Source organism: Camellia sinensis, chromosome 2 (assembly GCF_055761805.1).
Source record: "Camellia sinensis isolate YWXY chromosome 2, ASM5576180v1, whole genome shotgun sequence".
Taxonomy (NCBI): Eukaryota; Viridiplantae; Streptophyta; class Magnoliopsida; order Ericales; family Theaceae; genus Camellia; species Camellia sinensis.
Window position 1 is genome coordinate 104168527 of NC_138962.1, and position 22557 is coordinate 104191083.

A 22557-nucleotide genomic window follows, 5' to 3' on the forward strand; every position below is an offset into this window, starting at 1 on the left:
ATTTTTTTTAACCTTGTAAGAGTGTAGTACACTCAGTGTTCTTGACTTAGAAAGTCTGTGTAAAATCCATAGAGGATTGCTCCATTTGTAAAGAGGTTGCTAGCACCCCGTGAAGCTAGAGCATAGTGGAAAATCTCAAGTGAAGCTTGAGGAGTAGACCTAGGCCGAGTTGAAGCCGAACCACTATAAATTTGTTTGTCTCTCTCCCTTATCTCTTTATTTTATTTAAATTGCCATAACTATATTTCACATTTTCACTGTGCTAAAATCATTAACTGACATAGTTGTTAGAACACTTGTTTTAATTATTTATATTTCATTAATCATATTTATCTATTGTGCTAGTCATAATATTTATTAGTGTATTATTATTTTTATTTGTAAAAATCTAATTCACCCCCCTCTTATGTTGTCTTTTGGGTAACATATTGCAAATGAGCAAACTGATAATTTTTGCAGTTTTAAAACTGAAAATTTATGTAGTTTGATGAGAAATAAATTCAAACTCTAAATTTTTATAATTTCGTAAACTGAAAATTATGTTCTCCGTATGGTAGATAATTTTTTCATGTTTTTTAGTGTTGAGAAAGATGTTAAATTTTATTATGTTTTCGCTTTAATTTCTCCCTTTCTTCTTCTTCTTTTTTTTTTTATAGCGATGTTCTGGACATTTCGACAAATTTATGGTGATGTTAAAAAAAATTTTTAAAAATTATGGTGAACATTTTTATTATGTCCTTTTAAATTTAAAAAAAAATAAAAAATAAGATTTTTTTGTAACAATTAAAAATATGTAGGATTAATTGGTACAAGTATTTTATTTTGAGACTACATGAGTTTTGAACTGTGCAAAGAGGACCTACAGGTCAGTGCCCCATAAAATTATATTCAAATTTGGGTCTAAGAAATTACCAATTCTACAGCCTTTTATTTGCACATTACACATTAAATTTCAAGTTTGATCATGGTAACAAAATAATTTTTAATTTTATTAATTTAATCTCTAAATTTTTTATTTGTTTTCAACTGAACCATTTACTTATTTCCGTTAATTAAAATTGATGAAAAAATTGTGTAAATTGACAAAATTAAAAATTAAAAATTAAAAAAATATTTTATTACAATGATCAAACCTTGAGATTTTTTTTTCAATTCCCGATAATATTTGTAGTGTGCAAGCGAAAAGAATAACTCATCAACTTCCTTTTTCTCTTCTGTTTTCAAGATAATCATTGAGTAGTTTTAAAATATCATATTATCCATCTAATATTCCAAACCAATGAGTAGAAAAATTTTGTTAATAGACATACTTTTATATGGTATTTGAAAAATAAATTATGACGAACTTAGTATGTTATAGTTTCCGACAATGCTATGTAGCTCAAATTTTGTGGCTCAAAAGTGGCTCAAATGGCCAAAACGACGTCGTTTTGAGTACAGAACAACATAAAAATGGCCAAAACGACGTCGTTTTGGCCATTTGAGCCACTTTTGAGCCACAAAATTTGAGCTACGAGACATTTTCCTATAGTTTCTCATTAAACAAAATACCATCTAATGTAAACAAAGTCACTTTTCCTCTTTTCCGCTCTCAACTTTCTTTTCCCCATCTCTTTTCAAGGTATTTATTGAGTAGTTCTAGAACACTATATTACCTACATGATACTCTAAACCAATCATATAATGAAAATTTTTATGGATGGACATGTTAGCTCACTTTTGTTTGATAGTTAAAAAACAAATAATGACTAACTTAGTACATTACAGTTTCTCATTATCCAAAACACCATGTAAACAGTGTCACTTACCTACTCTCACTTCCTTATTCCCTTTTTCAAATCACCTGAAGTACCCACACCACCGCAAATTGGTCACTACCAACACTCCTACCACTACTATCTTATTTGGTGTAGTCTATTTGTACTTATAACTTTTTTTTAATTGAAGAGTTTGTATCAAATTATTTGGTACAATAAAAGCGGCTTAAGCCTATTTAAAGCCCAAGGAAAAAAATCGAAAGCATTGTGATCATTGTTGTAATCAGTGATAATAATTATGGTAGTGAAAGCATCCTCTATATTTGAACAGTGAAATTTCATTATATAGAGATATTTTTATTTTTATATAACCAATAGATTTTGAATTTTTTTTTCAATCTGCTTCATATGCTTCATAATTAATTTTATGACTTTTGGAGTGGATCGATTTTTTCTTTTTTTCTTTTTTCTTTTTTTTTTTTGTCAATTTTGGGTGTTGTTTATTTGCTTTTTGTATTTAAAATCATAACAAAATTAAAAATTAAAAGTGCTATGATTATTGTGATGGTTAGTAATGGTTGTGCGGGCTATATTGTATTCAAGGTTATTGAAAACATTTTTATATTTGAATAGTGACATTTTAAACTCTAACACACTATATAGAATTTTTATTTTAATCTAATTGATGAAATTGAAGTTTGAAAACTATTTAATTTGTATTTTTAAAATCACAAAAAAATTGACATGAAAAAAAAAATAGTGATAATTGTGGTAGTTAATGATAGTGGTGGTTGAATTTCACTAAGTTAACATTAATATTGTGGAATTTTACTGTATTAACTTTAGTTTTTTTTTTTTTTTTTTTTTGAACTAGAAAAAAGGATGTTCTGAGACCGTTTATTTTATTTTATTTATTTATTATTTTTTAATTTCTTAGATAACTTAGACCTTATTGATATATCTAGATGAGATGATTATAAAAGGAATAAGCTCTTCCCTGTAACTCATCATTCCACTCCTCTCCATACCCTTCTTGTGAATCTTAATCTAAGCCCACACAGATGATCTAAAATTTCTATCTAATATGTCTCACAATAAAGGTTATTCATAAAATAAAATTTAAAAAAAAAATCAACTTTATCGGACAACTATAACCACATGAACAAATCACATTTTGTTTTAGTAAATGAGAAATGATTTTCGCACATAAGATGTGTTGGTCTTTGGTGAGGCAAAGTTTGTAATTATCCTATTCACAATAAAATTATTAGGTAAGGCTAGCCAAATGACCATTTAAAATAAGCATAAAATAAATAGATAAATTTATCTCTAATCATTTTCAGGGCCGGCCCTGAGTTCGTCGGGGCTTAAGGCGAATTTCAGAAATGGGGGTTCTTTTATATTGAAAAAAAATTCATGAATAAAATGATAAGTTACAATTTTTTTATTTGTTTGTAACCATAAAAAAATTTACTTACACATATAATCATTAAAATTATAAATAAAACAATTTAATAAAAAAAAATTAGAACAAAAAAATTAGGAAAACATTATTCAATTAAAATTGATAAAGACCTAGGTAAAAAAATTTGAGCAAAATTATTTATTCCACTAAAATCTAATAGATAAAGAAGGTAAAAATAAAAAATAAAAAAAATAGGGCCCATATATTGTATGTATTATTTTTCTTGAGCCCAAATACTTTTTTTTTAATATATATTTTCATTTTAATAAATATGGACCAAACTACACTTATAAATAAATATGGAGTAAATCATACATGGACCCAAAAAAATATTTTGGGGCCCTTTAAATTGTTCCTAAAACCAAAAAAAAAAAAAACATTTAGCCTATAATATTTTACCAAATTTAGGGGCCCTATTTTTGGGCCAAATTATTGTTTTTTATTTATTTATTTATATATTTTCATTTTAATAAATATGGGCCGAACACATTTATAAATAAATATGGGCTAAATTATACATGGGCTCAACAAAACATTTGGAGCCCTTTAAATTGATCTTAAAACCAAAAAAAAAAAAGAAAAGGTTGAACCTATAACAATTTTTTAAATTTGAGGGCCTTATTTTTGGGCCAAAATATGGGGCCTAAGGCACAAGCCTTACCTGCCTGAGGGCAGGGCCGGCCCTGATCATTTTTAAGTATGTGCTCTATTATTTCAGGGGAGGGAAAAAATAATTTTGAGCAGTCATTCTTGCAAGAAACATAAAATGGAAATTGTTACATTTTGTTTGCACAACCCTCGTATCAAAATTTTCACCTTTTCATGTGACTCCTATCTCATGTGATATGGTTTTTTTCTAAATATAAAGCGTGTTACATATATAAATATATGATATTTACAAAGTTGTTATTTATTACTGAAATAATTCACCTTAACATTTCACCTCCTATGCTACTCCCATGTTATTGCTCAGCACTTGTGTTATGTTATGCCTACAATAACCAATGCCTTCTGTACTTCCATTAATGACATATACATCTCCAAATACATATATACAATAAGCACACAGTAGGGGTGGTGTTATTTAATATTTCTAGGTCATGTGTATATAGGGAGTCCTTTTGTGTTAATTTACCACATTGAAAGCGAACAAAAGATGGGAAGCAAGAATAGGTGCTCATAAGAGGAGCAATGAGCTTTGTCTCAACATACTTACCCAGACAGGTCAATGGGTGATGAAGAAAGCCTTTGGCCTACATTAGTAACCTCGATTGCACTTTGTAAGGGTGCTTGCCTAAGGTCTACCCGAGTTTCCCAAGCTTATGTCATAATTTGTGATAGTGGCGATTTGTGATTGTGCTGCTCTTGTCCTATTCTAAATCCCAACTCATTTTTGTGTTGTTAGTCTTGTTGCTTTTTTACTTGAAAATTTTGTTTTTGAAACTAGAAATACAGCCCCAACAAAACCAAAAAGTTTATACAAAGCCATCTGGGATAGAGGATAACAATTTTGGAAGGAATGGAAGCAAACTTTTCTGAATTTTTCAAAAATTTAAAAAATCTCATACTTGACCATTATGCAATATGTGAAGCCAAATTCAGTGGTTGGGATTGGGATCCTAATGCTTAAACTAAACGGATGAAGAATTGAAAATTAATACAATTTTGTGAAGTGAACAAGTTGAGGAATAGGTCTCATTTCTCGGAGTGATCTGAAAAACAGGACCATGAACTACCTTCTTTTTTTTTTTTTTTTGCAATTAAAATTTCTAAGTGAATCACTTTTTGCTAAAAAAATCAATTTATTTATTGATTTTTTTGATATACCATGAGATCACATTGCATAGGAAAACATCTTCAAAGCTGAAATGTCAAAATATAATATGCCATCTGCTTTTTTTTGTTGTTGTGGGTTGCACTGTCTTAATTCTCAAACTTAATGGTTGATGCAAACAAATGCCCACCCCCTTTCTATGCGTTCCACAGCTTACCAAACAAGGTAACTGATATAACAAAAGAAATAAATAAATATAGAAATGAAGGTATCCAACTCAAAATCAGCAAAACATCTCTCTCATATTTGCATGTTAAATTCCCACATACCAAGTGCTTATTTTAAAACCTTGAAACAAACATATCATTGTCTGTTTGGATGTTTTTACTTATTAGCAGAAATTAGTTGAGATTTGCATGAAATCCCACATCGAACAAACACGAGAGAGAAGAGGCTAGCATGAGTGTATAGATGAGGAGCAGGTAGCAACATAAAACATACTTACCTGGATGGGGTCAATGGGTGATCAACAAGACCCATGGCCTAGGTTAGTGACCTCCATTGCAATTTGGAGGGGTGCTCGCCTAAGGTCTACCCAAGTGGTGGAGCCTATGTCATAATTTGTGGTAGTGGGGGCCTGCGTTCGCGCGGCCCCTTACCTGAAAATTGCTCCAAATTTTTGTTGTGGTTGATTTCTAGCATAACCGGGGGTTAATCTCTTATGCCCTTTTGTAGTCTTGATGGTGAGAAAGTTTTGTCTTTTGCCTCCTTCTAAAATAATAATTCTAATTTTATTTCTAAACCTGTAGGCAAATTAAAAAGCCACGGGCATACGTTTTATTCTCAAACTCCCAGCAGTAGAATGATATATATTAGAGATGGGGTTGTTGGGTTTCTTTTCTCATCATCTAAATAAGGTGAATCATTCAAATTTTATGGATCTCCTCGTGAGTCATGCATGGGTCATGCTACTGTCGACTCCCAACCTAGGTCTAAACCCAGCCCAATTTCCAACAACAAAAATGTTTGAGACCTCTAAATGAGGAGTTCTATAGGTGGGCCTCACCTTATGTTTTGATGTTTTAGTTTGTGATGTTGCATTTTTTTTATTTATTTATTTTTTTAATGTATTGTCACATCATTAGAGTTGGCATTAGAGTTTCAACTCTAGTGCTCTCTATCATCACTCTTCTAACAAAACCATTTAAAGTGACAAGAATTATTTGCAAATTTTGGCCAGTTTCCAATATCAAAAGGCCTTATTTCATCAAAGCAGTTCCACCTTTTCTTGTTTCATCAGTTCTATTGTTATGAACCACTATTTTCATTAACAACTCTACTGGGCAGTAGTATGAATAAAAGAGAGTTGTTTTGTTATCTAATAATTTTATTTGAACGCCTGAACTTAGGGTTGTTTTGAAAAGTTGGTAAAAGGCTGGCTTGTTGGCTTTTTTGGGAGAAGTTGGTAAAAAGTCAAACTGACTTTTTACCAACTTTCCAAATTGCCTCTTAATCATCTATCCAGCATTTGGACCGAAGATTGGAGAGAGGTAACTGGGGCGCAGGATCCTCAGTTGAAAATTCCTATGTTACTCTCTGTTTCAACTATGAGAACCCGTATTTAATTATTTTCAGGATATGAATAATAAATTAATTTTATCTAAAACCTATTTAATAAATGTATTAATGTATAAATTAATGAGAAACTATCCCAATTTAGTCACTAACAAAAATATTCTTAAGAATAATAATTTTGTAGGTATTCAATGATTTTCGTTTTATAACTATTTTTGTAACTCAATAATTACCCTTATGTTACGTTTGGTTGAGAAATTTGGATAGAGAAATAGAAAAGATGTGTGAAATTAGTGAAATTTAAATATATTTTATTCACATTTCACCTACCTTTTTCATTTCCCTTTCCAAATCTCTCCTCAAATCCTCCAACCAAACACAGCATAACTAAATATCTTAGTTGAAAACTTCATCTAATTGATTTTTAAGGAACTAAAACACATACACATTTATACGAATTTATTATTACAAAAATAATAATAATTGCATTAGGTGCCTTTGCATGGCAAGCCTATAGGATAGGTTATGCTCTTGATTTTTGAGAGACTTGATATCAATCACAATTATGAGAAGAGCAAAGGGTTAGATATGTTTTATGAGTCTCTTTATGCAGATTCTAATTCTTAACTAATCGGAGAGAGTGAAAGCTAAGATTTAAAAGAAAAAAATTCAGAGCTTTAGGGAAAAAAAAATTCTTTTGATAGCAAAGTTAAGAGTTGGGAGAGAAGAAGGTGAGAAGGAGAAAGGTTAGAATCTTCCTACTATTTCACCACCCCATTTTGACTTCATTGCTAAGTAAGAAAACCCTTAAAACCTTCTCATTCTTTTTCTTCAATTTCAGAATATATTCAAATACTAATAAGCCTTAAAAAAAATCTTGATAGAGCTTTGTTTGTAATTACATGTGAATTTGTGAAATATATATTAGATGTTTGAAAATTATTATATATTGCTAAATTTAAAATCATGATATAATCTTGAATTTAGGCTTGCTTGTGTAATTTGTGATATTTAATAGATGATTTAGGATTTTATTTGATTTGATCATATGATTCTTAAATCTGCCAAAAGTTTGTACGAATATATAGACAATTTTATACTCAAAATTTCAATATGGTTTCTTCTACAAAGTTGGTAAGAATGATGTCTAAATCATCCAATTATTCTATTTTTGTACGAATTTAAATGGAATTTTAATTCAATATGGATTTTTAGACAGATTATGCTTCATGTTTGAAAAATCACTAAAAATTCTATATTAGACCAAATCTAGTATTTTCTGAGTTAAAAATTAAATTTGAGAAGTATAGTTTCATCCTCAATTTTTATATTATGGATTTGATTTTTGAATTTCAGTGTGGAATTATTTTAAGAAAATGTGACGAATTTGTGTTATGTAACTTTTTGTAATTTTATAGAATTATTTATAATTCATTTTCAGGAAATTATTTTTGAAAAATGACATGGTATGTTTGCTGAACATTCCTGAAAATTATATGAATTTTGGAATTGTCTAAATAATTTATTTGTAATTTTAACTACGAAATTTAAGTTCTGAAAATTTTGGGCAGAATATTAAAATAATCAAGATTACCATTTCAATTATTTATTAGAAATAAAAATAAGTTTTGTTCTAATTTACTTAATTGAATCTTGTAAATTAGTAATGCATGTGTAATGTTGTGATTTATTTTTGTATTAAAAATTATTATTTCACTTGATGGCTTGATTTACCTGTTTATAATAATATGTATATTGATTGATTATTGTAGAACATAATTGTAAATATTTTCTCTTGAAAATTGTAGTAAAATGGTATAACATTGATGGTGACCTAAATTTGTAATTATTAGTAATTATTATGAAAATTAACTAAAATGATCAACGGGGTGTACGAAATTAAAGGTTGATAGTTAATATCGGTTGTTCAGGATGAGTCCTGATTTTATGTAATTCTTGTCCAAAACCCTAAAATGGCACAAGACATATTTGAACCCTTATCAGTATTCGGTTTTAGAATAAAGGTGGATGTGTGGGTGGCACATAGGGAGGATACGTACCCCTGATAAACTGTTCTCTTGGAGCAAATCACGAAAACCACTACTTGGGTATGTAACTCTGGGCATGACCGTCCTTGGTAGTCACGGTTTGTAACACTTAATTATTTAACCAAGGGGAGTTTTAAATTAACCATGGGCCATAGCTTAGTGGTTGGTAAGTTAATATCTTTGGTGAGATTTTGAGTGTCACTTAATTTATTAAAATTGTTGAAATTATTTTAATATTTGTAAGTTATATGTTTGCAATTATATTGTTATATCATGCTTATAATCTCGTTATTTTTCTCGTAAAAAGAAAAGTAGGTTTGTTGTGTTTTCTTTCTGTGCTGAAAAACTCACATATATTTTTGTTACCCTTGCATTTTATGCCAAATTTTGACCCCAAAAAAAAGGAATGGAAGTTGAAAATGGGGTTGATGGTAACGTAGATGACTTGAAACCATGACTAGAGCCGAATAAATTTATAATCTTATATATTAACAATTAAGGACTTTGTGATTTCATTTAATGTTGTATTTGGACATTTTAAGTTTTTATTTATTTATTTATTTAGTGTTGTTTGAACCTTTGGTCATGTGTGAGAGTTACAATTTCTAAATAAAATGTTAAGTTTTTAATTTAATAAGTTATTTAATTTATTTAATTTCTCTTGATATTTCAAAATTTTGAGACATTACATCAACATAGTGTTTAATTTTACCTTAAGCATTATGTCTGAATATTCTTATATGATCTATTGATTATGACTTATATATAATTTGAGACGAGGAGAGAAAAGATCCATAACCAAAAATTGGTATTTAAATTGGCTCTTTGTGCTTAGGCTTGACAATCATTACTTCATTGGTATACATTGGGATTGAAAAAGGATCGCACAATGTATGTCGCACTACACGACAAGTTTTGAGGGAGATTTTCAAGAAGAAAAAAAAAAAAAAAAAACTTCTTATTTGATCATCAATAGCCTCCTAGGGAAAGCCTACTAACGGTCATGCAAGACATTATTCTATATGGGATTTCTATGTTTTGCTATTTTAATTATCAATGGACAATATAATGAAAACAACATTATTAATAAAGTAAAGTTTTTCACAACAGTAGGCTCCGTTCACTTATCACACTTGTCAAGAGTTTTGATGGGAAAGTATTTTCACGAAAAAGATATACATCATAGTAAAGGATAAGAATACTTAATTTCTTATATGTATGCGCTCATTGGTAGATGAATTTTGCCAAAAAGATATAGTAAAATTTAGTTGTTCAGTTTTTCAGTGGATGTGTGTGAAAACATATATTTTGTGGTTGAAAGTAACGTATGTTGAGATTCCCGTGACAAAATCCTCAATTTTTTGTGAGATATATACATTTTGAATAAAAACTTATTTTAGTAAGAAAATTAAAAATGTGAGTTTCATAAGTTTCTCACTAATGCAACAGTTATATGATTTTTTTATTTCTTTTATTTTCTTATACTTTTCCAAACAACCGAACAGGGTCGTAGTCACCCAAAGGAGCCATGTTGTTGGAAGGCTTATTTTGCTTCAACTATTGCTCCCAACCACAGGCATAGTTAGTAGAGGGAATTTTGCAAATTTACAAATAAAACTATCTACTAGATGGAATTGGAATATGTTTGATGATTAATCATCTTAAAAACTGTAAAACCAACATTTCATTGCATGTTGTTTAGAAGTTTGCAAGGCACAACCTCCATGTCAAGACATTGCCGTCATTCCAACATTGAACAAACATGAAGCTGGAGAGGCAATTGTGAGGCAATAGATAAGGATCACTAAAACATATTTACCTGGATGGGGTCAAATGGGTGATTAATGAGGCCCATGGCCTAGGTTAGTGACCTCCATTGCACTTAGGAGGGGCGCTTGCCTAAGGTCTATCCAAGTGCCAGATCATTTGTGGCAGTGGGGGCCTGTGTTCACGCAGCCCCTATCCAAACTTAGTTCTATATTTATGAGTTGTGCTCGAATGGATTTGCATAAATGTTGAATATTCTTACATGTCAATCTCCCGAAGAGGGGAAAAAAGGGTAGCAAATCTAAGAAAGTCGAAAACTCTTCGGCAGAGCTGTGTGAGCATGAGTTATTTCTCATACTGACCTAAAATTATTTATTGTTTCTCACTTTGTTCTAATTATCACAATTTAAAATTTTCAAAATTTTCAATTCCATCCCTAACAAATTATGTTCTCATTTTGGTCATTAAAAGTTTTCCCATTTTGGTCATTAAACATATTAAGTTTTCCCATTTTGGTCCATAAAACCAAACCCAACATAATCTCAAAACCATCCCCACCCCAAAATCCAACTAATCTCGAAAATCAACTTCATATAGGTGCACGAAAATGAAAACAGGTATGCATCATTCAAGTAAAGAGTCGAGTCACCCCTTGGGGCCACTGGAGGTTTGCCCGGTCGTTAACTTCAGGGCCCTCAGGATTAGTCCTGGCTTCCCTTAAAATCAGCGGGTTGGGGATACCTGAGTTATCAAAAAAAATCATTCAAGTAAAGAGGCTGCAAGTTGAAGTATTGAGGCTAGTGGAAGAGATCAGGTAGTAGGTCAGGAGGGGCAGGTGGTCAGTTGTGGATTGGGGTGATAAGGTGCATAGAGGAGGGAAGAGAATAGGAGAGTAAAGGAAAGTGAAAGTTCTTATGGCACCATTATTAGAATTTGGACTAAAAATGGAGAAAATTTGACAATTTAGAGATCAAAGTAAAAGAATCTTTTATCAAGGGCCAAAGTGAGAAAAGAATCATACTCTATGGGGGAGAAAGTGTAATTTATCCTATGTATATTTCCATTTTCCTTTCCCTTAATAATAAATTCACGATCCAATCCAAACATAAACATAGCTCCTCTCAGGAGCTTTTGGCAATTTTGTGCAAAATATCAGTTCTCTTAATGCGAAGGCACAATTAGGGAGCAAGTAGTGCTAAATTCAGAAAATGAAGGGAATGCCTCTCTATCTTTGATTGCACTACCAGTTGTCAAGCTAAATTTCCTTTTATCAAATTAGCATTGACCATTTCAATATACTTTATGCCCAAGCAAATAATAATATACTAGCAATTCAACTATCTTTCTTACTAACTAAATATATTAGGGAAAAGAAGTTATTCTGAGCATATTCTAAGCATCAAACTTTTGTTTTATTTCAAATTATAGAGGTGAGACCAAAACCCAGCCAACATACCCTCTTGCAGACACAAACATCAACTAAACTAGTAATATTCACAAGATTTATTTAAAAAGCATGAAGAACCAAAACAAAAGTGCCCAGATCAAAACTGCATTGCAACCTTACAAACTTGACATATTATCACCTTTCTGAAGCTAGGAAAAATCTCAGGGCTCAAAAGTCATATTCTCTGCCTCACACTTCAAGGAGTCAAACAGCACAGATGACAGATAAGGCTCTCCAAAGCTGGGGAACACCACCTGTCAAAAACAAACAATAGAATATTTGTAGGTGGTTAAAATTCTGAGATTTGTCCAATGTTGTGTTCAGCCAAATTACTATGCAATATCTTCTAGTACATTAAAATTTGCCCAATTGAGAACAAAATATACACAAATGATGGAACAAAACAGCAAAGCTGAACTTGTATGCAGAAAATCAAACTTACAACAAAGAGTTTTCCAGCATTTTCTGGCCTCTTAGCTATCTAAATTGCAGCAGCTGCAGCCGCATCAGATGATATTCCTACCTACAATACATGTTACCATAAGCACCATCAAACTTGTGAACTAAAAATATAAAAAAAAAAAACCTAAGACATGAACTTAAGAGTTCAGTAATTTTTAGAGAGGAAAGAGATATAAAAATGCCTGTAAGACCCACAGTTGAATAATATGAAAAATTATGTTCTTACCAGCAAACCTTCTTTCAATGCAAGAAGCTAGGCAGTTTCAATAGCTTCCTCACTTGATATCTGCAAAGTTCAAACATAAATAACTCTGCAATAATTATCAGAGATTGGCCTTTGAATATGAAAAGCAGCAATAAATGATGGAAGAGTAATAACAATTACATAAGCTTTCTCATACAAGTAAACATGCCCCATTAAAACACGTGTTATTATCACTATTGCACTGGAAAAATAACTACTTTAGCAAATCATAGCACATGTCAAAAGGTAGAATTTTTTTTTTTTTTTAAATCTGTTCTAATGTACAATGTAAACTGTTTTATTTGATAACAGGTCTTGGACTTCTCACTCACCCTAGTCAACGGTCACAAGAAATCCTGACACGCATTTCAATGGATAGACAATGGACCACATCAATGAGATGGCAATTTTTTCATTCTGCAACACCATTTTGTTAAGGGGTATTAGTGCATGAAGTTTGGTGAATAATACCATGAGTAGCAAAATAACTAGTAAGACCAGAGTCAATATATTCCCCCACATCATCAGAATACATAATTTTTACAACCGCCCCAAACTGAGTGCAAATCATTCTATGAAAGTTTTGAAACACAGAAAATACCTCACTCTTGTCTTTCATCAGATGTGCCTAAGTGGCCCTAGAACAGTCATCCATGAAAGTAACAAACCATTTTATTACCCTTTAATGACACAAAATGTGAGGGACCCCATACATCAGAATGAATCAAAGAAAATGAAACTGAACTATTATTAATAGAAGGAGCAGAAAAAGCAAAAGAAGCTCTGTGTTGTTTTCCACGTTGACATGACTCACTAAAAATCAGACACATTATTTTTCTAAAAAACAGAAGAAAAAGATGCTTAAGTAGTAAAAAGGAGGGATGTCTTAAGCGACGATGCCACAGCCAAAGGTCTTCCTTGGTGGATGGTAACTAAATAGATGAATGAGCTAGCTTGTCAGTCTGATCCAGAATGTTGAGACCATGGTCCTCTCTACCACTACCAATCCTCTTTCTCGTGATAAGGTCCTAAAAAAGACAATAATCAGGAAAAAAACGTCACATTACAATTCAAATCACGAGTAATACGACTCAAAAATAAAAGATTAACACTAAAATTGGGAACATGGAATACAGAGGATAAAAGAAGGGAAGAGGTGGCATGAATTAAACCTTTCCCTGACACAGATGAAATAGTACTGTCTGCAATACGCACTTTTTCCTGACCTGAGGAGGGTGTATACTCTGAGAACAAATTAGAGGAACCAGACATATGATCGGAAGCACCCGAATCAATAATCCAAAGAATAGTTTTATGAGATAGCAATGCACTTGTAAAGGAAGCCAAGTTACGTGAGTTGGCAAAAGAAGAAGAGGATGCACCGAAGACAGTAGGAAAGGCTCGACGGTCTAGCAAGTGGCAAAGACCAATCTCAAACTCTGAGGCAAACAACCCAGAAACATCAGCAGCCGGTGAGACAACAGGAGCTGAAAGTGGTGCTCAACCGTTTTAGAAAGATGTGCCCGAGCATTGGTCCCTCGGCCTCTAGACTGGCTCGACCTACCCCATCGAGAACCAAGATGATCTCCTCAGCCACCGGATGGAGTTTCATGCAGCTTCCAGCAAGTCTTACGTGTGTGTCGAGGTCTACAGCAGTAGTCACAGAAAAGAGTATCCTTCTCAGAGAAAGGATGAGAACCACAAGTCATAAGCTCTTCATCTCGGGGGGTGCAAAAACCAAGGTAGAACGATCAGTAGTGGGAGAAGCAAGCATCGCGGAACGGCGATTCTCCTCATTCTGCACAATAGCAAAGGCTTCCTGGAGAGAATGAAGCATATCCATACCAAGTAGTCTACTCCGAATTGGATCATACTCCACACTCAGGGCTTCAAAGAACTTGAAGACTCGCACCTGTTCTACAAACTTTCGGTAACCAGCAGAATCCATGGGGTAGACAAGTTTATAATCCTGAAGATGATCAAGTCGCTTCCACCCATTGCTAAGGAAGGTAAAATACTATAGAACAGTCATCTCACCCTGTACCGACCTTTCAATGGAGCAACGTAACTCAAAAGTCTATGAGAAGTTCCCTTTGCGGGAGTAAGTGGTAGCTACAGCCTCCCGGATATCCTCTGCAGTGTCCATAGCCAAATAGCCCTCTCCAATCTCAAGGACCGTAGAGTGGATCAACCAACCCATGATGACCATAGCCAAATAGCCCTCTCCAATCTCAAGGACCATAGAGTGGATCAACCAACCCATGATGAGAGAATTGGTGATTTCCCACTGATCATAACTAGGGTCCACAGTGCTAGGTGCCTGTATTCTGCCATCAACATACCCCATCTTCCCTGTGCTCTTCAAAAAAAATAGTCAAACTCTCTGCGACCACGCTAAATAATTTTGACCATTGAATAGAGAAGATTGCCGACTAACCCTAATAGGCTGTCGGGGAGCCTAAGAGGACTGTTCTGGAGTGCCGACGGCCTGGGCAAGGGGTTTCAGAGAGCTGGGTGGGGTTGGTATTGACTGTCGGTGTAAGAGGGTATGGAAGGATTAGGTTATGACTGGGTATGGCTGGATTAGGGTTACTAGGGTACAGGTGACTTTAACACCATGAAGATTTTAGAGAAGGGAAAGAGTTGGGGAATGAGTGAGATCCCATCCCCATTTATATTGATAATAAAGCGTAATTACAGGAGTGCCATCAGGCATAAATTATGGGCTAGACCATTACATCAATCAAAGAAAAATAAAATCAAATAAGAATAAAATATATGCAATATTATTTCCTATTCTAACAATCTCATAATGGACCTAAACAGATGATATCGATCAAATAATTAATCTATCCAATCAGCTACCAACATATGCTGATACGTGATAATACAGAAACTCAAAAGTACTGGTGCCATAATACCTTTGGGTTGGCAGGGTTTTAAAATTGATGAAGAATGTAGGCATTGGAGGTCTTTTCCTTTATTTCTTCCTCCTTTTGAACAGCCCCTTTCATGCCCCTAGCAGAATCTGTAAGAACCAACTCAGCTCCAAAAGAATAATTCTCCTTTCCAGACTCATAGAAGCAGGCATAGTAATGATTAGTTTATAACCCTTAGCTACCACCATAAAAGCCAAGCCAATACTAGTATTACCACTGGTAGGCTCAATGAAGACACTCTTCAGCAATCATCATTTGGGCAGACAATAACAAAGGAAAGTTTGTCAAGCTCCCATGAACATTGTAGAAGGAACAAGCAAAGTGTACAGGCATGTTTGCAGTAAATTAATAATTCCCTTCATCTGTAGCAACTTAATACAGTTCATATAAAGGCACATTCCTATATGCGATTAATCAAACGAACTTCCCATTTTCGAAACCATGGTTTTGTGAAATAGCAATGATAGCCACATTGGTACTAAGATAGAAAGAAGTGAACATACATAATAGAGGAAGAGTAATCATGTATTTTCATAGAAAACATTTGAGGTCAAAAATATAAAATCACATTCAAATACATGTCTATATGATAGAAGATGATACATTTGGACTAACCTCACCAGGTCTGATGACGCCTTTCTCCTCTGCATCTTGTATCATACTGTACCTAATCCTGCATGCCATGCATGATTTAGGATATCAAAATCTATAAGCAAAGTCCTATAATACATATAATTCTAAAATTACGATGGAGATTGAGATTACTAAAAAAAAAGAACAAAAATATCTAGCTACCTGTCTTTAACGCTAGAGCAGGGTTCCATCATCCCTAGTTTGGCAGCAATACGAGCAACACAACCATCGGCGATTTTGTTGAGATACACCAATGGTGTTTTACCTATCAACTGTACATGTCAAAACAACAAGATGAGTATGATAAACAGCGTCCCTTAATCTTAGGCTCCAAAAAAAATAAATAAATAAATTCAGGATGAATGCAGCTTACTTCAGTAATATCTTTTGCAATGGCACACTTTTCTGCCATTTTGGTCAGATCACTAAGACCACTTAAAAGAGTAAAAGAGATAAAAAAATAAATATCAAAATAATGTTCAACGAACTACAGAGAAGAACTAATATTTTGAAATCTTAGTGTCGGTGCATAATATATGCACTATACATTTCACTATTAAAATTATTTTCTACATTCATCACTTTGATATGTATTCACCCATGAATTGTGTAATCTGAATTGTGTATCTTCAATATATGTAAGTGCCAGCTAGAATGAGTAATAGCATTGTGGAATTAAGTCAAAAAGTAACTGACAAAACAATAAATGAAACAGTGTTATATAGTCAAAGATGAATAGTAAATATTAAATGTTATAATAGTGTTTAATTCAATAAGTGCTGAAGCAAGTGAAAAAGAAAATGAATGTTGACTGATGTGTAATGGATACATGGTGTAAAGTAGTGTTTTGAGAAAAATGTCTTCAATGGAGTTTCCCATTGTATTGCAAAGCCAAAGGAAAAGGCCATGTGTGTGATCAAAAAAGGAGTCTCTCATATGGCTCTATTTTTATTTCTAGATTCTGTATTGTGTTTTTACAGAAAGATTTCATGTGACATGTAAGGGTGTTTCCATGGTGGTGCTTTGGGCTCAACCTAATGTGTAGAGATAGTCTGAGCCAACACGACTACTAGTCGAGATGTTATATCCTAGGTTTGACAAGCTGGATTTAGAGCCTCTATAAAGATTTCTCTCTCCAGATCGTATAGAAGTTTTCACCAAAGGGCGCCACCTCATGAATGAGGTGATCTTGCAGCCGGATAGAAGCCACATTCCACAAGTGTTTTCGGTCAAGAGCTCAAAACAGCAAACTTATGTGTGTGTGTGTGTGTGTGTTTTTTTTTTTTTTCAATTATCAAATGAAATCAAATGTGCACCCAAATCACACACTCCCTCCCTCCAAAGAATCCCCCTCTTCTTCTTCTTCTTCTTCTTCTTCTTCTTCTTCTTCTTATCTCTCCCTCTCTCTATATATATCACTCTCTATATTCAAATCTAAATCTATATTAGCTTGAGTCATGCACTAGAAGCTCTTCACAGATTTACCATTCCTCTCAAATTTCCATTTTCTCTAATCAATGTTTTATGGTTATGCATGGGAATGTGTGCGCGTGGGAATCAACTCAAAACATGTGATCGCAAATGTCATGAGATCCTAAAATTGCAGAGGCAACAGCAAGACCAAAGCTCGTTGGCAGTCCAATCAAAGTTCTATCGCTTGAAGTACTTGGCTGGGTATTTGTTTCTTTCTAAGATACTAGTTGGCGGGTTCACACCTGCTTAGAACGTGATCGTGGCAATAAATGAGGCCACTACTAATAGCACATTACATGCATCACTTGGTGAATCTCTTGATGTTTGAAACTTGAAATATTCAAGCCAATCCTTTGAGGATTCTTCTGATTGAAGCCTAGTCAAGATAATTTTTGCATCTTGCTGAAGAGAGGATGCTAAAGGGATGACACAAATATCCTAAGCCCCAAGAGTTTCAGCATGTCAAAGAATTTCTCAAAGTCTCACATCCATGGGACTTTCAATCACCATATCCAATATTGGACATCCATTGCTTTTAAATCTTTGCATTTGTAGCTTTAACTTCCACCGTCCCATTAATGGCATTGCTTTTACCAAGCATTAATTCTTTGCACTAATGGTCTAGGACCACCTCACTGCTATTACAGAGGTCTTCCATTTGTGAGCTTCTAAATGAAAACGGCATCATTCCACTAAATGTCTTCCTTGTGAGGACGTAGCTCCTCTCTCTAGCCACAAAGATCACCTCATTTGTAGGTGGTGCCCTTTGGTGAAAACCACCACACAATCTGGAGATAGAAATCTACATAAAGGATCCAAATCTAGACAAGCCATATGACAAGGTCTGCTACACCGGGTGGCTATGAAGGTTTTACCAACCATAGAGGGATTGAAAGGAAGCGAGATTACCATGCCTCAATTCACTTTGAATAAATCAATTTATTTGGATATACTTTGTGTAATAGTGAATGATGTATAAACACATAGTTTAATATAGTGGGCAAAGACAAAGATCCGTGGATGTAGGCTAAGTTAACCAAATCAAGTTCAATTTGGTGTCTTCTCATGGTGATAGTTTTCTGGCTCTAATTTTTTTTTTTCCCTATATTTTGTTTTGGTGGTAATTACACCAACACTTAGTATGTTTCCTTCTTTGCGAACCAAGAAAAGAAAAGCCTCTGGCCTATAGGCCTACGAAGCATCGACACAACACTTCACAACAAGTGTTGTAGAGGTGTCGGACACAAGAACACATTGGGGACATGTATGGGACACACCACGTGGTATATCCCTTTATTTAATTAATTTGTGTTCAGGGGACACGTGAGGGACACTTCAAGGACACTATGGGGACACTCTAACTAGTTTTCTTCCCTTTTTTCTTTAGTGCTTTTGATGAATGTTAGATGTTGAATGTTTATTGTTTTTTGCTTATATTTAAATACTTAATAGATCATCTATAAAAATAAAATATATATATAATGATAAGTGTTAATTTAAAAGTAATATATTTTTTAAAATATCGAATTAGTGTTAGTTTTTATTAATTTTGATTGTTCGTGAATATAATATTAACCTACATAACAAATAAAAATATATGAAAAATATATTTTATTGTAGTGTCCTTGCCGTGTTTTTGTCTCTATTTTTTTTAAATCACTGTATCTCTGCTTCTTAGCTATGGACACCGAGCCGAATACTTGATCTAGTTCAAATGTGTGTATTTAATTGTCAGGTACCAAAACATAAACAAAAAATTACGTTATTTTCTTCTGAATCTCCTTAGCAACCAACATAGGCTAGGAACTTTCAATGACTAGCTAAGAGACAAAACTATATAGTAAACAAATCTAAGACTAAAAATATAGAGTAGATAATTCATCAGAAAAAAATATTGCATTAATAGACAAAAACCGAGACTACACAGATAAGAAGGAAATAATTACAACAGAACGCATGACCAAATATAAAAAAAAAAAAAAACTGGACTTTATTTCAAGAATATTGAGTTGGTCTCAAAACTAAAGTGCAAACATTGACATGTTTAGAATGATAGACTATATGTTTCAAATAATTTAATCCTTATCTATTCTATTATCTATACAATTATATAAAGCACACAGCTTTTCAAGGGGGAGCTTCTATTAGCAGGCCACAAAAATTCTTAGTTCAGACCATTTTGTCTTTCAGATTTCAACTTCCAAACAAAAACTCTGTTCAGTAGTTGGTATCCGAACAATTGATTTTTGTTTAAAATCCCAACAACAAAAATGATGTGAGCTCACACAAAGAATTGTGTGCAACTAGAAACACCCTTTTTGAAGCTTTGTCACAATTTTTTGTATAACTAAAATATCTTTGATCAAATAAATATTCCTTTCTTTTCTTTTAAAACATTGTAAATCCTTAATGTTTCAAATTTAAGTAACTGTCATGATTGTTTTAAGCGAATAAGCACTAAAATTTAAATTAGTTATGACAAATATTTTAAGTAGTTAAGATCTGAGGATCATAGCCATTAGAAGTATTTAAGTACACAAAAATCATAACAAAGCTTCTGTGTGTGGTTTACATGATTATATAGATAATATAGAATAATTGTGCAGATTAATAGTTCTAACAGATCTAAAAGGGATGAACCAAAACCCACAAAACTGAATGATCCCAGAAAAATACGATATAAATCATAGCAAATTCCAATGCACGACGCAACTCAACTAAGTCACACAACCTGTTCTGTTTTCTCAGATTCGAAGTCTGGACTATAATTGAAAATCAATTTATCCCATTTATATCCTTTTTTTTTTGTTTTCTCAGCAGCCAAACAGAGTGCAAAACAACTTATCAAGTGTTAGTAATATAATATAATACCTAAATATAGTGCAACTTTCGGTGGACATCATCATAGCATTGTTAGTAATATATAATTGTATATAATTGTAGCATGCTTTCCTTTACCTTTAGCATTTTCGGTGGGCATCCTCCAAGGCATCCGAGGCATCCATTTCTCTCTATAAAAGAGAGTGCCTTCTCTGTGTAATAAATATTCAATACATCAATAAATACATAATTCATTTTCCCTATATTTTTCTCTTTATACATTGAATTTTACATGGTATCAGAGCTATAGGTTAAAGATCTTGGTGTTCTTCGCCTTCCGGCGGGCGGGCGGCAACCTCGCCTTGGCCGCCCGCCGGACCTCAACCTACTCCGCTAGAATTTTCTACACATACCTTAAAATTTCTTCGAGTCCACCACCTGCACGCCCTTCGCGTCGTTGTCCTTGACTCACCCAGTCAACCCAGACACATACACAACACCAACTTGATCTTCTCATCCAAAGCCACCCCAGGTAGCCTTGTTTCTTCAACAAACCCCGACCACCACCACTGACCTGTTCCAGCTCCGGCTGCCGCAGACGTCGCGACCCAACCACCGCAGCCACCGCGTGACCATCATCACCATCCCTGCCAACGCCCAATTACTCCACGCCACCATCTCCAACGACTCCTCCTCCGGCCACCCCATCTCCGCCCACACCTTCCCGTTCCCTTCCAAACAAGTCGGCCTCCCCGACGGCCTCGACAACTTGTTCAACGTCTACGACTTCGACACCGCCACCAAAATCCACACCGGCATGCACCACCCTTGGACCGCCGACCTCGCTATCAAACTCCGAATCCCCAGGATCGTATTCCCCGCTACCTGTATCTTCGCTATGTCCCTCAAGGACCCCATGAGAAAACCTGACTCTCCTCACCTCTCTGTTCAGTCTGACGACGAACCCTTTTTTTGATTCCAGTTCTCTCTCTCTCCTCTGATCCAAAGCTCCCAAAGCATCAAACCACCAGCTCCAGCTGTGTGCTCCACCAACACTCTCTCTCTCTCTCTCACTGCAACACCCACAGATCTTCAAATCTCTCGGGTTCTCTCCCTCTCTCGGCAGTTTTGGGTTAGCGCCTTCACACACACACGGTTTACCGAGGGAGAGCCCACTCACCTTTCTTTTTTTTTATTCTTTTATTCCATCTTTTGCACCGCCCACGATCCACCAATTGCTTTGTACATGTCTCTCTTTTCTTTCTCTCTCCCATGTCGGACCGATGTAGCAGGACAGTTTACGGGGTCATGTTGGACCGGTGTAGAAGACAGTTTACGGGGTCATGTCGGACCGATGTAGCAGAGGTTGTGGTGGTGCACAGTGCGCCATGAGCGACTTATACCAAACACAACTCTTCACGCAATGCAGATTTTTCAAAGCAAAATCTAAGAGATCAACAAATTGATATATACATAAACAAGAAAGAAAATGCAAGAAAAACTGAAACGGAAAATTCACCTTTTTGTATATGTGGGTCTCTCACCCAGGAAATGTCATCGCTCAGCCAACCACGAACAATACTCTCTTCACATTGAAGGGAAGACACATGAACTTATCATTGTAACTTAATTACTTTTTCTCTCCTTGTCTCTCTATACTTAGAGAGAGTTCTTCATCTTCTCCGATCACTCATTCCCACGCCGGAAGGGTTTTCCGGCCAACCCTGGCCAGGGAGCTCCGACGATGCTCTGTTTTGTATATCCCAGTTGCTGGATTGTCCATTTCAGCTGTGAAGCACTGATCTACTTTCATCTAGTGCGGGATTTGGAGCGCATAAATACATCCTAAAGTATGTTTCCACAACAACAAAGCCCTGGATAACAAATAGGTAATAACAATAGGTAGTGGGTTTTGCTATTTAAACTGTCCACAAATCTTTTTCTAAATTTTTACACACAACACTGAGAAAATATTGAAAAATACACTTTTACAAGCTAAACAACAAAAAGAATGTAGTATTCAAAGCCACAACTGCATGTTTGCAGTAGCGGCAGGGTAAAGGTGAAATAAAAAACAGAATGAAATTATAATTTAAATATAAAATTATGAGTTGAATTTTGAAAAATAAAAATTTATTTGATTATAAATTTTA

General features: G+C 34.1%; 1 protein-coding gene, 1 non-coding gene and 1 pseudogene across 2 annotated transcripts in view; 2 read left to right on the forward strand and 1 right to left on the reverse strand.

Annotated features, from left to right (window-relative positions):
• LOC145820248 (cysteine synthase-like) overlaps nt 1-21977 on the reverse strand; it is a 120145-nt gene extending 98168 nt beyond the window's left edge. Inside the window, exon 1 of the mRNA XM_082915345.1 lies at nt 21924-21977. The gene's annotated coding sequence lies outside the window, so the exon portion shown is untranslated. The remainder of the gene's footprint in view (nt 1-21923) is intronic.
• On the forward strand, nt 5494-5654 carry LOC114312809 (U1 spliceosomal RNA). Its single transcript, XR_003646957.2, has one exon. It is a non-coding gene; the product is annotated as a U1 spliceosomal RNA (small nuclear RNA).
• Nucleotides 10431-10582, forward strand: LOC114318826 (U1 spliceosomal RNA; annotated as a pseudogene).
• Nucleotides 21978-22557: the final 580 nt, after the last annotated feature.